Raw genomic sequence first — 18604 nt, forward strand, 5'->3', positions numbered from 1 at the left:
ACTATCATGTCATTGAGGAGGCATCTGAGGGATAGCCTGATAATCATCATCTGAACTATCACTAGGGTCGCTCTCGACCATACCCTCCTGCTAAGCATCTAGCTACTCCTCCTCTATCGCTGCTATGCCCCTGACGATCTCATCCTACTGGGCTACAGTCTCTAGCACCTCTGGGCGATGGCGCGGCTGGCTAGGTGTCCTCGCCGTACTATGGCAGAGCATCTGAGTCATGTTATATGGTGGAAACTCTGTAGTGGCTCCTGTGTACTCAGTCATCTTCTCTAGAGACTTCACTGTAACTACCTTACGAGTCAAGAATGTGATCCAGTGAACATAAGGCAGCTGTCTATGACCTCTGAACCCCTCTGCAAGTGTATCCTCCATCTTAGATAGAATGACATCCCAGATATCAAAGATTGTTTGTTGTATTAGAGAGTTCACTAGTCACAACTGGATGCGAGTCAATCTCTCATGATAACCCATCCTCGGTAGCAAAGTCCTCCTCATGATAGCATCAAGCAGCCTAGCTGTAGGAGTAAGGTCTCTAGGTGTCCTGCTCAACCCCTCGCCAAAAGGCTCTATGAAGCAAGGTTGGACCAAATCTATAGGAGGCACAAGACCACCATGAGGGCGTCTGGGAGGCTATGTCTGACCATAGCAAACCTCATGAAGGTAGATGGTGACTCTGGTATCCTGAGAATCTCTCTGACCCTGAAGCTCATTAGCCTATAGTCACGGCCTCTGAATGTAAAGTGTATGAACCTGTGGCTTGGGTCAATCCAAAGTGAAGAGTAGAACTCATAGACCCATGATGGAACATAGCGACCAATCCGTCCAAGTAGATCTATCAACCCTGGCAAGTAAGAGAGGTGCGAGTGGATCTGCTCTCCTGCTGCTACAACAACTGACTCAATCGAGCAAACTCTCTATGATTTGAAAGCCACACCACTGTTCAGATAAGCATTGTAGAAGTCCTCCTATAGTGGTGTATAGAATCCCTCTGAAGCACGCTCATCCCGCCTCGGTGACAACCAGTCCTCGAACTACATGAACCTAGGCTATTGCACCTGCTTGGCTATGGCTGCCCTCAGATCAAGGTACGTCACTAGAGGCGGACCCTATGGTCTGGGAGGCAGACGAGAACCCCTCCGCTGTGTCCCTGGCCTTTGTGTCACCTGAGCACGAGTACGACCAGAGTGTTGCAACTGTGGCTGAGGTGCCTGCTCTATCTCCTTGGTCTGCTCTGCCTATTAGGTACCCTTTGACTGCTCTGCTAGCTGTGTCTGCTACTGTGGCTCCCCCTGAGGCTGACTCTCCTCTAAAGCGACCCATCGTCCTTCAAGCATGACAGTCCCAGCTGGACTACCAAGACAACGTTCAACCTGCTCGACGGTGGCCCTCTGAGCTGGTGAAAGCTGGTCTGCAATGCAAACACCACTCTGAGCTCCTCCTCTCTCTGCATGCTCTGCGGTGGCTGCAACTGCTGCTGCCCTCTCAGCCTCTACATCAACAAGCTTATGCTTCTTTGTTGTGGTCTTCTTGGCCTTGCCTTTCTCCTGAGCAGACAAGCGAGGCGGAGGCCTCGGATCCTCATCACCTAGACCACCTCCGGCGTTCTTGACATGTGCCATTGCTGGAGCTAAAAAGAACTACTGCCACTGACAAGAATCAACTGCCAACTAACACTTTCGAGGCTTGGCCTCGATCCATACTCATGGGCTTGGCCCTGAATTCACTGACCACTGCCAAAGTAACCTCACAAACACCGACTCGTTGCACGATAGAATAGATTGGATATATGAATAATTACAATATACATCTAGAGATACGAAACCCTAAGAAGCAAGCAATAGATACAAAATTAGAGGCGATGGCTTGCTACCTGACGAACCGGTGAACCAAAGAGCAGAGGAAAAATCATGGGGAACCACTAGGAATCACCTAGGGTTAGGGTTTGGCGAGGCAATGCGGTGCTCGACAATGGAGTGGAGAGGTCATCGCAGGCGTGGCTAGGGCATGGCACGTCGGCACTGTTGCAAGGCGTGGAGCATGACTGTGGGCAAGGAAGCTGGTGGTTCGGGCGCGGGCGATGGCGTGGCACGGTGGTGCTAGGTCATGGGCACGGCGCGGCTGCATGGCATGGCGACATGGAGCAAGGCATGGGCACTGCGGCGTGGAGTAGCATGGCGGTGCTGCGGTGGTGGCGTGGACACATGGCATGGATGGGTGGTGTGAGGCACACGACAGCATGGGTGAGTTACGGTGGTGTGGGAGCAGCACGGGCGTGGTAGGCAGTGGGCAGGCGGCAATGCGGTGGCACAGGTGAAGTTGGTGGATTAGGGAAAACAGCACGTGCAGCGATTTGGGTTATATGGTGGCCCCTCAACGTGACAGATAAGGAAAGAAGAGAGAGTTTTGGATCCACACGATTCCAACTGATCGGACGCTCCGATGGCAACTACTGGACGCTACCATCTAGAGTTCGGTCGACTATAGAGAGGTCCAAATCCCCTCAAGTCGCGATTGGACACGTCCGGTTACCCTTGACCGGACACAGCCAGAGTCCGGTCGGTCCTATATTCATCTTCTTCGTTTGACCGGACGTAGGACCACCATCTGACCGGATGTAGGAAGAACACTGTTTCAGCGTCCGGTCACTCCTTTGCGCTTCTATTCACCTCCTATGAACTGACCGGACGCTGGAATCCAGAGTCCGGTGCAATGTCCGGTCGCCCTTTTTCAGCAAATCTTCAATGTTCCTTCACGCTGCCTGTTCCCAATCAAGTCTCAACTTCAATAAGACCCAAATAAACGCCAATTGGGACTGATGTGAGTGACCTCTCTCAAACCCTTAAAATTTTCAAAATATTTTGCCTTAGGCTATACTTCTTTTTAAGAAAATAGGCAATAAAAGGGTAATCGAAAGGAAACGACAAAACAACACTCATGCATATGCAATGCTATACTTGAAATTAATTCTAGTTGCTTGTCAAGTTTGATCCAAGGTTAAGCTTCTTCACATGCTTTCCGACGGTTATCTTAACCATGTTAGACAAGCCCTAAATGCATTACCAAAAATTAAACATGTATATTACAATGTAATGCAAGGGACAACACAAGCTCATTTTCTAGTGAAGTTACTGAAATTAAGCACATTGAGCTCATTCCTCAACTGACAAAAGGTTGCCTCATCTAGCGGTTTAGTGAAGATATCCGCCAATTGATCCTTGGTCCTTACACCTTCTAGTGATATATCATTTTTAGCAACATGATCTCTAAGAAAGTGATGGCGGATATCTATGTGCTTGGTGCGAGAGTGTTGAACCGGATTATTAGTAAGCTTTACCGCACTCTCATTGTCACACAAAAGTGGTACCTTTTCTAGAACTATACCATAGTCTAGCGAAATTTGCTTCATGTAAAGTATTTTTGCACAACAAGCACCCATGGCAATGTATTCCGCTTCGGCGGTGGACAAAGCCACACTATTTTACTTCTTGGAGGACCAAGACAAGTGATCTACCAAGAAAATGACACCCTTTGGATGTGCTTTTCCTATCAACTTTGCAACCAACATAATCCGAATCGGAATAGCCAACTAATTGAAATCTAGCTCCTTTGGGATACCAAAGACCAATACTTGGTGTGTGCTTGAGGTACCTAAGGATTATTTTAATGACTACCAAATGAGTTTTCTTAGGATTAGCTTGAAATCTAGCACACATACACACACTAAACATGATGTCAGGCCTAGATGCAGTTAAATATAACAAGCTACCAATCATAGAGCGGTAGAGAGTTTGATCAACTATTTTACCTCCCTCATCTAGGTCGAGATGTCCATTAGATGGCATTGATGTCTTGATTGGCTTACATTCATCCATATTGAACCTCTTGAGAAGATCATTGGTATACTTTTCTTGAGAGATGAAAATCCCTTCTCTCATTTGCTTCACTCGAAAACCAAGAAAGAATGTAAGTTCTCCAATCATAGACATCTCGAACTCCTTCAACATCAATTCACCAAACTCTTTGCAATAATCTTCATTTGATGATCCAAAGATGATATCATCAACATTTACTTGACAAATGAAGATTTCTCCATCAGGCTTCTTGGTGAATAGTGTGGTGTCGACCTTCCCAAGGGTGAAGCCCTTCTTAATAAAGAAATCCTGAAGGCGTTCATACCAAACTCTTGGGGCTTGCTTAAGCCCATATAGCGCCTTGGACAACCTATAAACATGATTAGGATATCTAGGATCTTCAAACCCGAGAGGTTTATCAACATAGACTAGTTCATTTATGAAGCCATTTAAAAATGCACTTTTGACATCCATTTGATATAGTTTCATTTCATGATGCGATGCATATGCAAGGAGGATACGAATGGCTTCAAGTCTTGCAACCGGTGCAAAGGTCTCTCCAAAATCCAACCCTTCAACTTGAGAGAACCCCTTTGCAACTAGTCTTGCCTCGTTCCTCACTACAATGCCTTGATCATCTTGCTAGTTGTGGAACACCCACTTTGTTCCAATGACTCTTGCACCTTGTGGTTGCTCTTCAAGAGTCCAAACTTCATTGTGAGTGAAGTTGTTCAACTCTTCATGCATAGCATTGTTCCAATTTGAATCTTGAAGAGCTTCTTCTACATTCTTAGGTTCAACACAAGAGACAAAAGAGTGATGTTCAATAAATGAAGTAAGTTTTTGAGATCGAGTCATTACACCCTTTGAAGGACTCCCTATGATGAGATCTTGTGGATGAGCTTGTAGTAGAGGTGAGTTTCTTCTATCAACCACTTGAGGTGGAGGTTGTGGAGCATCAACATCTTGTGCTTGTGTCACCATTTGATCATGGGAGACATGAGTATCTTTATTTTCTACTCTCCCATCTTTATCACCATCTTGTGACACATTTGATGAAGAAGGTGGATCAATCACTTGTACATCATCTTCATCATCTTTAGGCTTGATGTCTCCAACCGGAATGTTCTTCATAGCCTCCCTCAATGGTTCATCAACTACATCATCAAGATTCTCATGTGCTCCTTAGGAGCCGTTAGATTCATCAAATTCCACATCATATGTTTCTTCAACCAAGCCGGTGGCATGATTAAATACTCGATATACTTTGGACTTTGATGAGTAACCAACAAGAAAACCAATATCACAACGTCTTTGAAACTTCCCTAGGTGTTGTCGCTTCTTGTAGGTGTAGCATTTGCAACCAAACACCCAGAAGAATGAGATGTCCGGCTTCATCCTATTGAGCAACTCATAAGGTGTCTTGCCAAGAAACTTTTGAAGGAAAAGGTGGTTGGATGCATAACATGTGGTGTTGATAGCTTCTACCCATAGAGCTTCGGTTGTGTTGTACTCATCAAGCATTGTTCTTGCAAGTGTGATAAGTGTCTGATTCTTTCTCTCAACTACACCATTTTGTTGAGGAGTATATGTTGCAGAGACCTTATGCTTGATCCCAACTTCATCACAATAAGCTTCAATGTTTGTGTTGTCAAACTCTTTTTCATTATCACTTCTTATCTTCTTGAGCTTCACTTCAAACTCATTTTGTGCTCTCTTGGCAAACTTCTTGAAATATGATGCAACTTCGGTCTTGTCATGAAGGAAGAACACCCATATATATCTAGAGTAGTCATCAACAATCACAAGACAATAAAGATTTCCTCTCAAACTCATGTAAGTTGTTGGTCCAAATAAGTCCATGTGAAGGAGCTCTAGCACTCTTGTTGTTGACATGAAACCTTTTGTAGGATGAGTGTTTGCAACTTGTTTGCTGGCTTGACATGCACTACAAAGCTTGTCTTTCTCAAATTTCACATCCTTCAACCCTCTCACCAATTCATTCTTCATATGCTTCTTGAGCGAGCTCATCCCAACATGAGCAAGTCTTCTATGCCATAGCCACCCAAGTGATGTTTTGGTGAATAGACATGTCTTCAAGTTAGCATCTTCGGAGGTGAAATCCACTAGATATAGGTTGTTGTATCTAAATCCCTTGAATATAACTTGATCATCATCTTTCTTAGATACAACCACTTCCTTCTCGGTAAACAAGCATTGAAAGCCAAGATCACACAATTGTCCAATAGATAGCAAGTTGAAGCTCAATAAAGCAACATATAGGACATTTGAGATTGAATGATCATTTAATATTACCACTTTGCCCAATTCTTTGACTTTGCCCTTTGAGTTATCATCAAATGTAATTCTTTCTTGACCATCAACCTCTTCATCTAGTGAGGTGAACATACAAGGATTACCAGTCATATGTTGGGTGCAACCACTATCAATTACCCAATGACTTCCACTGGTCTTGTAGTTCACCTACACATAAGAGATCAAGCTTGTTTAGGAACCCAAACTTATTGAGGGCCCTTGACTTTCTCAACAAGTGACTTTGCAACCCAAATTTTCTTAGGCCTATTCTTGTTGGGAGGTCCTAAGAACATGACTTTCATTTTACCACTAGAATCCTTTCTAAGCATGTAATGAGCATTTTAAGCAAAAGGTCTAGCATGCTTGGGCAAGGGTTGTGGTGGAGGAGTGTGACACTCATGGGCAAAGTGACCTTCCTGTCCACACTCAAAACACCTCTTTGGCTTTGGCTTTGACTTGTGTTGTTGTTGGTGTTGAGCTTTAGCCTTCTTCTCTTGATGTGCCAAGTATCCAATTCCACTTCTATCTATCTTCATGACGGTGTTCATGAGTAGCTCACTTTGAAGATGTTGACCTCTTGTGAATTTGCTTAATCCGGTCTTGAGATGTTCTTTTTCTAGCTTGAGATTCTTGTTCTCTTCTTTGAGCTCATCATGATTTTTCTCCTTCTTGAGTCTCTTGTTCACTTCTTTGAGCTTCTCATTCTCAAGAATTAGATCATTATCATGGTTAAGGTTCTCTATCACAATAGTGTTGGTGGTTGATAGCTTTTCAAGGTCTTTCTTAAGCTTCTCATTCTCATTCTTGATCTTGACATACTCATCATAGCTGTCGGACTCAACCACTTGCTTGCCTTTGCTACTAGAACCTTGCTCAATGCTCTCAATGATCAAATTATCACATGATGTAGCTATATCAATCTTAACAACATGGTTAGTAGCATCATGTGTCTCATTGGATAAAAACTCATGAGAGACAACAAGATTATCATGATTAACCTTGAGGTTGGTATACTCTTCTTTTAGTATATTGTAGCTAGTGATGAGCTCATTATGTATCCCCTCAAGTTTATCATGTTTTTCTTTAAGCTCTATCTTAGAAGATTTGAGCTCCTTGAGATTGGATGACATAGCATCATTTGCTTCTCTAAGCTCAACACTAGCCTTTTCCGCTATGTTACATTTCGCTAAAAGAGAGTCATTCTTCAGTTCTAGCTTTTCATTCTTAGCTCTTGACTTTCTAATGATCTTAGTGTATCGATTTAGCAATTTAACAAGATCATCATATGAAGGTGATTCAAATTCATCATCATCACTATCACCATCATCATTGCTAGCATGTTCATCACCACTACTTTCATCATCATTTGATACCTTTTGTTCACCCTTGGCCATAAGGCATAGGTGTGTAGAGGATGATGGCGGTGGTGTCGGTGAAGATGATGAGGAGTCAATCACAATAGCGGCCACCTTCTCATTCTCACTATCATCATCGAATGAGCAACTTGATGAATCAATATCCATGAGCCAATCACCGATGATGTATGCATTGCCATTTTTCTTCTTCTTGTGGAAATCCTTCTTCTTACCATCCTTCTTCTTGTATGGCTTGTTTTTCTTTTTCTTATCTTCATCTTCATCACTTGAGTCATCTTTCTTGCCCTTGTTCTTCTTCTTGTATTTGTCTTTCTTTGGCTTGGGGAATTGATGTGCTAGTTGACCAAGTTCTCCACAATTATAGCAATCCATCTCAGAGACTAGCTTCCTTCTATTGCTAGTGAAGAACTTCTTTTTCTTGCCATCAAACTTGACACCGTTCTTATTGAGCTTCTTTAGCATCTTGGCGGTTCTTCTTACCATGAGAGCAAGACTTGCATCATCAATTTCATCATCACTTGAGCTCTCATACTCAACTCTTGCTTTGCCCTTCTCTTGTCTAGCCTTGAATGCCAAGTCTTTGTCTTTCTTCTTGGTAGAAGAAGAGTCATCTTGTGGTGTGATGTGCATATACATCTCATGAGCACTGATCTTTCCCAAGATTTGAGTTGGTGTAACAGTGGAAAGATCACCTTGATAAAGCACGGTCACAATGTGTCCATATTTGTCAAGGGGGAGGACACTCAAGATCTTTCTTATAACATCGGATGACTGCATTTGTGTAAGTCTAAGCCCATTGACTTTCTCTACAAGAACATTTAAGCGTGAGTACATTTTATTTGCACTTTCTTTAGGAAGCATCTCGAAAGAATTAAGCTTTTTCATGACAAGATGATAGCGTTCCTCATGCTCGCTCTTTGTTCCCTCATGGAGCGCACAAATGTCCGATCATAGTGCATGGACGTCCTTGTGGTTTCGTACACGGTTAAACACATCTTTGCAAAGGCCTCTAAAGATGGTGTTTCTAGCCTTTGCATTCCATTTTTCATAATTGACCTCATCGCCTTGAAGGTGTGTGGGATCCCTAGGTTTTGGGAAGCCTTGAGAGGCAGCTCTAAGAATTCCAACATCTAGAGCTTCTAAATAAGCCTCCATGCGGATTTTTCAATAAGGAAAATTATCTCCCTCAAAGATAGGAGGAGGTCCATCCCCATGGGACATCTTTCTCTAGGCGGTTAAGCCTAAATACGTGAGCACGAGGCTCTAATACCAATTGAAACGATCAAGATGCCTAAGAGGGGGGTGAATTAGACTAATTCTAAAATTCTTTGCAATAATTAAACCCTATACTTAGCCCATCCCTTGTGCCTAGAATGTGATTCTAATGATCTAGCGCACAAAAGTTTAGCACCCTAAGTTCCAATCCTACTCTAGCATGGCAATTCTAAGAATGTAAAGATAAGAATTGAATTGCTCAAAAGTAAATGCTCAAAGTAAAGAGAGGAGAAGGAATGCGGCGATGTTTTGCCGAGGTATCGGAGAGTCGCCACTCCCCACTAGTCATCATTGGAGCACCCGTGCAAGGGTGCAGCTCCCCCTTGATCCATGCAAGGATCAAGTGCTCTCTACGGGCTAATTCTTTGACACTCCATCACGGTAAATCACCCACAACCGCTCATAACTTGAGTTGGGTCATCCACAAGCTCCACCGGATGATCACCAAACTCCTGATCACCACCAAGCCGTCTAGGTGATGGCGATCACCAAGAGTAACAAGCACGAACTCTCACTTGACCACAACAAGCCTAATGAGAAGGGTGGATGCACACTTGCTACTCTCCTTGCACTAATGAGGCCTTAATCTTGGATTCTCAAATCTCAATCACCTCACTAGGCTCTTGCTCTCCAAAGCACTCTCAAGGGTGTTTCTCAGTTGATCAAATGGGCAAGAGACCTCCCTTGGATGAATAGAGGAAGTATTTATACCCCCTCATTCAAAATGAACCGTTAGGAGGTTGCGTCAGCATTCTGTGGGGTGACCGAACGCTCCAGGCAAGGTGACCGGACGCTCCGGTCAATTATCCCCACCATAGAGCCATTAAGTTGTGATTGGACTCTGATCTATATCCGGTCAGTACTGATCGGACGCGTTTGGTCACAAAAACTGCTCTCTGGAACCTTACTGATGTTGAACGGACGCTGGCACCCAGAGTCCGGTCACTTCACTGTTCAGCGTCCGATCAATAACCGGATCCTAACCAGCGTCCGGTCAGCACTGACCGGATGCGTCCGATCAGGAATTCTCTCTCTAGAACCTCTTTGGAGTTGACCGGACTCTGGCACCCAACGTTCGGTCACTTTTCACTCAGCGTCCGGTCGCAACCAGACGGCTCTAGTTGATCAAATGAACTGACCGGATTCACCCTTCAGCATCCGGTCACAACCAGACCAGCGTCCGGTCAGTCATTTGACCCTCCATTCACTTCCAACTTGAAATCATATGTGAATGAAGTTTGCTACAATTGATCTTAGGGCTACTCCTGAGCTACCTAGTGGTAGATTTGACAAGTGTGCACCACACCTAACCCACTAGACTCACCTAGGTCAAGCTATTAGTCCATACCCCCCTTAATAGTATGGCCAAAGGAAAAACAAAGTCCTAAACTACTCTAAGTGTCTCTTCAACACCAAACGACACTTAGAACTAGTCCATCCTTAACCTTGCCATCCATCCTTTGAAAATCGAAACGATTTCCATCGTAGGGGCATGACAACCATGATTGTCCAATCAATTGCCATTACCATGACCTAACTTAATTGCCTCTACAAAACACACGTTAGTCATAGTAATCTCGTATTGTCATTAATCATCGAGACCCACTTAGGGGCCTAGATGCTTTCAGCAAGATAATTAACTTCCTGCGATCGGATCGTGGAGGGCAATATTTGAGCCATGAGTTTAGTGACCATCTAAAGAATTGTGGAATTGTTCCGCAACTAACTCCACCTGAAACGCCACAATGGAATGGTGTGTCCGAGCGGAGAAACCGAATCTTGTTGGACATGGTGAGGTCAATGATGAGTCAAATTGATCTTCCATTGTACTTTTGGGGGTATGCGCTAGAGACAGCTGCGTTTACACTAAACCGTGTACCATCTAAATCTGTGGAGAAGACACCATATGAAATATGGACTGGGAAACATCCTAGTTTGTCGTTCTTGAAGATTTGGGGTTGCGATGCCTATGTTAAGCGTTTGACGCCAACAAAGCTCGAACCCAGATCTGATAAGTGTATCTTTGTGGGATTCTTAGGGAAACCAAAGGACATTATTTCTACAACCGTCAAGACAACAAAGTGTTTGCTGCTCGGAATGCAGTCTTTCTTGAGAAAGAGTTTCTCTCAAAAGAAGTTAGTGGGAGTATAGTGCGAATCGAAGAGGTTCAAGAAACACAAGAAAATGTTCCAGTTTCCACTGATGAGGAGGTGCAACAAGATGAGCCGACGATGGTCGTTGACTAACATGTTGAACCCTAACCACGAAGATCAATACAGGCACATCGTGCACCTAAAAAGTACATGTTACTAACTACAGGGCAGTGTGACATCTTGTTGTTGGACAACGAAGAGCCTAACACTTACACAGAGGCGGTAATGGGACCGGGGTCCATGAGATGGCTTGAAGCCATGAGATCCAAAATGGAGTCCATGAGAGATAATCAGGTTTGGAACCTAGTTGATCCACCCAAAGGCATGAGGGCCATAGAGTGTAAATGGGTTTTCAAGAAAAAGACAAACGCTGATGGAAATGTTCACATCTATAAAGCAAGACTGGTAGCAAAAGGTTTTCGTCAAATTCAAGGTTGTTGATTATGATGAATCATTTTCTCCTGTTGCTATGCTAAAGTCTATCCAGATCCTTCTAGCAATTGCCGCGTATTATGACTATGAAATTTGGCAAATGGACATCAAAACGGCTTTCCTTAATGGAAACCTAAGTGAGGATGTGTACATGACATAGCCTGAAGGTTTTGTCAACCAACAAAATGCTAGAAAAGTTTGTAGACTCATGAAGTCTATATATGGGCTAAAGCAAGCATCCTGGAGCTAGAATCTTCATTTTGATGAGGAAGTTAAATCATTTGGCTTCTCAAAAAATGAAGAAGAACCATGTGTTTACAAGAAAGTTAGTGGGAGCGCACTCATGTTTCTGGACTTGTATGTGGATGACATACTACTGATCGGGAATAATATTCCACTAATGGAGGATGTTAAGGCAACGTTGAGAAGGAGTTTCTCTATGAAGGACCTTGGAGAAGCATCCTACATTTTGGGTATAAAGATCTATATAGATAGGTCTAAGCGCTTAATTGGATTAAGTCAAAGCACGTACATTGACAAGGTATTGAATAGGTTCAACATGAATGAGTCCAAAAGGGGATTCATACATTTGTCACATGGTGTAACCTTGAGTGATACTCAGTGTGCCTCGACGCCTGATGAGCAAGAAAGGATGAGTAGAGTGCTTTATGCTTCGGCTATTGGCTCTATAATGTACGCCATGATATGCACGCGCCTAGATGTTTCATATGCTCTAAGTGTTATGAGCAGGTACCAATCAAACACAGGTGATGCTCACTGGGTAGCAGTTAAAAATATCCTTAAGTACTTACGAAGAACTAAGGATCAGTTCCTAGTCTATGGAGGTTCGGAAGAGCTCGTTGTAAATGGTTACACTGATGCTAGCATCCAAACCTACAAGGATGATAGCCAATCATGGTTAGGATATGTCATCTGCCTCAATGGTGGGCAGTGAGCCAGTGAGTTGGAAAAGTTCCAAGCGAGAGACGATCACCGATTCAATAACGGAAACCGAGTATATTGCGGCTTTGGAAGCTACAAAAGAAGTTGTATGGATCAAAAAATTTGTTTCTGAGCTGGGTGTGGTCCCTATCTGCTCTAGTCCGATAGACCTCTATTGTGACAATAATGGTGCTATTACACAAGCAAAGGAGCCAAGGTCGCACCAAAAATCCAAGCATATACTGTGGCGCTATCACCTGATCTGAGAGATCATTCATCGAGGAGATGTATGCAAGGTGCACACTAACCTGAACATGGCAGATCCGTTGACCAAGCCGCTACCACAAGCAAAGCATGAGGCACACATAAGAGCGATGGTCATAAGATGCTGGCATTATTAACTCTAATGTGAGTGGGAGGCTTATGATGATGTATACCTTAACGGTTGTCATAGGATGATGATATCATGTCAACATTTGTAATTTGCATGTTTCAGTGAGATGTTCCATGATGTTTTTCATTATATATGATTAATGAATGTGTGATTTGTTAGTGAAACTCCATGATTTAAATTGAAGACGTACTAAATGAGATCCCCAACTTCTATCCGTCATGTGGGACAGTGACGTAGAGATAAGTTGGTACATGTGTTGGGTGGATGATCACATTTCACGAGTCATAGTGATATTGGATATTGCACCAATAATGTATATATGTGTTGGGAACTTAGTGTCGGATCAACCCACTATGAGACACCGCGAATATGTGCTATCGGTTTGTCTCGCAAATGACACACATACTAACGTCCTTTGACCTAAGATTGATGTAGAGTCCCGGATTGTGTAAGTCATACTTTGGGGCTTCCAAACACTACTCCATAACTGGGTATTCATTAAAGTAGCTTTTGGGTATGTTCTAAAGCAAGTTGCAGGGTGCGTTGAGTAAAGATGGGATCTGCCCCTCCTGTATCAAGGAGAGACTCCTCTGGGCCCTCTCGATGTGTAGGAACTGAAAGTGCATGGCCATGCCTTGACTAATGGTTAGTCAAGAAAATAAGTTCTACACGGAGCGAGAAATTGCTGAGAATCAAGGGTAGCACTTCACTCACCTTATACTTGGCTAGGTGTCGTGTGGCAGAAGGACATAGTAATGGAGAGTGTTAAAAGGTTGTGCAAGATATGATCTTCATGAATCTTCAGGAGTCGGTATGCCTTGCTAGAGGCCAATGCCTTCTAATGGCCAGAAAAGTGTTTCCTGCTCATAGCCATTGATTGCATGAACCTATGGGGTCACACACTTAAGGAGAAAGAACTCAAAGGACAAATGGATCAATTGGATTGAATCCAGGATATTGCAACACATGGACACAATGGTTGGTTGACTCTTCTGCAAATGGGAGCTTGTTGGATTTATGCCCAATAGTCAAAAGCCCATGTGGCCCATGCAGCTAGCCCATTAGTATTTCCATAAATACTAATGATCTAGACAGAGGGTTATTAACCCTAATCTCCCAAGGCACCTACACACTCCTCTGCCTTTTGCTGATTGCATGAGGCCACTGCCAAGAGAGGGCACCTTGTTGCAGTTCACGTGCAGCATCGAGCGCTAGCACGCTACGTCGTCGTTGTTTTTCTCTCTGTACGTGTGGACATCCGTAGAGGTGTCGCTGAGTTGCGCACTACATAAAGCCATACAACTCCTTCCTCGACATCGACTACATTGACTATGCGTGTTTCACCAAGTCTTCCACTGCGTTGGGAAGGTATAATCGATGATCATCTACAAGCAAGTGATCCAGTTTTTACGCCATGATTTATTTTGTGCTAGCGAGTAGCCACCTGCGTAACCCAACAACAACTTGTATGGTTGGTATTGAAGGGTCGGAGTCAGCAAGAGCAACAGAAACCAAGGTCTTTTAGCCAGAAATGCATGGCCATGATGAGGAGGTTGGCAACATTACTTGACCTTAGAAAGGCACTCCGGCCCCGGCGTCCACCCACCCCTCCAACCACCTATGGCCACCACAGCCTCGGCGTCCACATTCTCCCCCCCCCCCCCATCCACCAATGGCCGCTCCAGCCCTAGCATCCACCAGCATCCGGCGGTCCTATATGCCTCTGGGATCCTGATGGAGAACGGCTCCCCCTCCCGCCGCTCCTAGGCGGATGAGGCCGAGGAGGAGCTTCCTTCAACGCGGTCGCTTGGTGCGGGGTCACCTGATCTCTTCCTAGAGAGGGTGTCCCTCAGTGACTCGAAGGACTAGTCCTTACACCATCACCAGACTTGACACTGTGTGGCAGTTAGAGAGGGAAACAGAGCTGAGTCATTGAGCTCCGCCCCCAAACCGTTGGTGGCCACTCTGGCCCCGGCGTCCACCCACCCCTCCAACTGTCAGTGGCCACCCTGGCCCCAGCATCCACATTCCCCCCCATCTGTCGGTGGTCGCTCCAGACATCATGAGGATAGGGATCGTGTCCTTGCCACGCCGATGATGGGGGCTCTGCTTCCCTTGGTCTAGCAGCCATGGCGAAGGACTTCGATGGCCAGCGGAGGGTCATTGAGGTTCAGGGTTTTGGTTGGGATGCGGCGCATGCCCCTACATGCCTAGAATGCATCCATGGCACAGACCATTCTCGGTCCAGCCTACACAGAAGTCGACATTGTGTGGCCAAGTGACGTACCGACGGATGACGATCGCAAGTTCTTTGTTGTGGCGTGGTGTCTGCACCCATGCTTCATCCCGGATGAGAAGATTGTCTTCATCCCAGAGCCGTGCATCCACAACCCCGTTGAGGCCTCCTTGGAGGAGCTTCCGGGCCTGCGCTACCTGGTGCGCCTCCGTTTGGTGGCATATCAGGACTGGAACACACCGTCGGCTTCCCCGAGTAGGGGAGGTCCCGGCGACGACGTGGATGATGATGATGGTCCTAGCAACTCCAGTCATTTTTGACATGGTTTCGACGATGGCCACGGTAATGGCCATGGTGACCCTTCGTGGGGACCATGTTCGGATGACGAGGGCTATGACAGTCATGATGGCGATGATGATTCCTCGGGTGACAGCAATTTCAACCGCTACCACCCGAGGATTGATTGCTACCGTGGTGGCGAGTCGCCGCAATCATCGCATGACTTTGGCCTCAATCTCATGACCAGAGTCGAGGAAAAAGAACCACCTACGAGGCTAGATGGTGGGCCCACTGACACGGTGTTGAGGTCATTGGTCATAGGCTCGTTGGTTTGCCCGCTCCTGGGGAGCAGTGCCGGGTTCTACGGTGCGATAGGTACGGGGCTCATCGAGACAGACGAAAAGGTGGGTGTGGTCAGCTCTGACCCCCTGGCAGGTCACATCGGCCGCTTTGAGGTGGACATGGGCAAGGATACAGACCCAATGCTGATCGAGCAGGCCATCCCAGGCCTTGTTTAGATTGAGAAAAATTTCAACCCGATGAATAGTAGCACTTTCGTCTTATTTGGTAAATATTGTCCAATCGTGGACCAACTAAGTTCAAAAGATTCATCTCGTGATTTCCAACTAAACTGTGCAATTAGTTTTTTTTTTTACCTACATTTAATGCTCCATGCAAGTGGCTAAAAATTGATGTGATGGAGAGAGAGTGAAAAAACTTGGAATTTTGGGGTAATCTAAACAAAGCCCCACTTTCTCTGCAGGAGCGGTCCATCATCATTGTCATTGATGACCTCTTGGTCATCGATCGTCGTGAGGAGTATGGAGGTACCCCAGGCTTCCTTGGGAAGATTCTTAGTGATGACCCTGCCTTACTCTGGGGCGCCCGTCCCTATGGACCCTTGGACCATGAGGGGCTAGATTTTTTGCTGGATCCCTATGTGGGCGAAGTTATCTCGGACTAGCTGGGGGCCTGGGACCCTACGAGTGAGTTGCTCCTGGGCGGGGCCGACTTAGGCCTAGTGCGCTAGCTATGCCACAAGCCGACAGATGATGTCGATATGTTCATGGATTGGGCTGGCTATGGGACAAATTGTGTGCCTAGTTCTAGTGATGTACCTGGACTGGCCTTGGAGTCGGTGGCCATGCCGACCGATTCAGCCCACGCTTCAGTGAACCCTGCGCCTGCTGCTCTGGGCTCCCTGGCTCTAGCACTCCATGCTCCGGAGGTAGCCGTGCCGGCCCAGCAGGCAACTTTGTTGGCCGGCTTCATCGACTCCCTTCGTCTCCCCTGCAAGAGCCGCTTATCACCTTTACTCCTCTACGCCGCACCTCCCACCAGGTGAGCCCAGTGGTGCCACGCCGAAGTGTGCGTATTGCTTTGTCGATGCACCTCCGTAATCCAAACCCAGAAGTTCAAGCTAAGAAGGTCATGCTGAGGAAGTGGAGGACGGCGGGGAGATCATCGCCGCCACGGAGCCCTAATCCATCCTACACCAAAAGGTTCCATCAAACCTTCAAGGAGCCATAGTAGTCCTCCAAGCGTGTGGCCATGCGCAAACTCTTCCCCGCTGGAGGCCGGTGGAGCGCAGCCCTGGCAGCTCGACGACTGAGGGATGAACATTGCTTGTCGCGCAATCTTTACTTATGAATTACAACCATTTGCTTGTCTAGAATGCCCGTGGGCTTAATAGTCGAGCATGTTGCACTGCTGTTAGGGACATCATCATCTAAGAACGTGTATCTGTGGTTTGCCTTCAGGAAACCAAGGTTGCAGATTTCTCTGTACCCATGATCAATGAGTTAATGGGACCAGACTTCAACTACTCTAACTTGTCACCTGAGGAGTGTGACCCGCGCTATGATCTCAAGGCAGCCACGCTAGGCCTCTCCTCGCTGACCAGAACAATAGCCAGACAAAAATCCTGGTGCCAGTTTCTAAAAGATGGTGATGCCAACACTAGGTTCTTCAATCTTCAGGCCTGCCATAGGAAACATAAAAGCTACATACCGTCAATAAGCCATGGGGGCTAGACCTTCACCTCAGAGGAGGCTAAGTCGGGTGCAGTGTTTGACTACTGTGATGGCCTCCTAGGGACTAGGTTCCATTGTCTTCACCGAATTGATCTGGCACGCCTAGACCTACCGACGCTAGACCTTCAGGAGCTTGCGGTCAAGTTCACGGAGGAAGAAATCGCCAGGGTGGTCCAGGAAACCCCGGCTGATCGTGCCCCGGGCCTGGATGGTTTTACTAGAAGGTTTTATCGTGCCACCTGGATGGTTATAAAGGGAGATATATGCATTGCTTTCCGCTCGATCTGGTTGCAAGATTGGAGGAGTTTTAACGTCCTTAATGATGCCTGCATGGTGCTACTGCGTAAGAACTATGCTCCTACAAGTCTCAGGGACTATAGACCAATTAGTCTCATTCATAGCTTCAACATGTTGGTGACCAAGGCCCTGGCGATGAGGCTCGCCCCAGTCATGGACTCACTGGTCCGCTCGAACCAAACGACATTCATCAAAGGGCGCCGAATACACGATAACTTCCGCTCGGTCTAGCTATATTGTAGGTGGCTGCATGCATGGCGGTACCCATGCATCCTACTCAAGGTAGACATCGCCAAGGCCTTCGACTTGGTCGCGTGGCCTTTTTTGCTCGAGGTGCTAGAGCGCTTGGGCTTCCCTGGGAGGTGGAGGGATTGGATCGCAGCTATCCTCTCGTCCGCGAGCACAAAGGTGATTGTCAATGGTAGCATGGGTCGGCGCATCTGCCATGCTAGGGGTTTGCGGCAGGGTGACCCGCTCTCCCCGTTGTTGTTTGTGCTGGTGACGGAGGTCCTCAATGCCATGATACTGGAAGCAGTGGCGGATGCACGATGCGGGATAAGGGGGGGCTAAAACAATGAAGATGTTGATTTGCATGAAGATTTAATGGTGAAATCAAGCTTTTGCTACAGTGATTAGGCTTGAAATCAAGACATTAGGGGGAGCTGGAGCCCCCCCAGCCCCCCCTTTGGATCCGCCACTGACTGGAAGCTGACCACAGCGGGTTGCTGTCGCCTCTCCCCAATGACCACTTTGGTCATCGAATGTCGCTTTACGCCGATGACCTGGTTCTCTTCCTTGTCCCCAAGCAGGAAGATTTCAGCTGCATTCATGCCATCCTTGACTTGTTTGCTGGGGCCTCTGGTTTCCTCACTAATGTGGACAAATGCCTTATCTCATCGATCTAGTGCGCTCAGGAGGCCATTGCTTTTGTACAACAGGTGTTCCCTTGCCAGGTCTCGCCCTTCCCGTGTCGCTACTTGGGAGCTCCACTTTCTGTGGTCAGGCCGC

This window comes from Miscanthus floridulus, chromosome 8 (assembly GCF_019320115.1).
Source record: "Miscanthus floridulus cultivar M001 chromosome 8, ASM1932011v1, whole genome shotgun sequence".
In the NCBI taxonomy this organism is placed as follows: Eukaryota; Viridiplantae; Streptophyta; class Magnoliopsida; order Poales; family Poaceae; genus Miscanthus; species Miscanthus floridulus.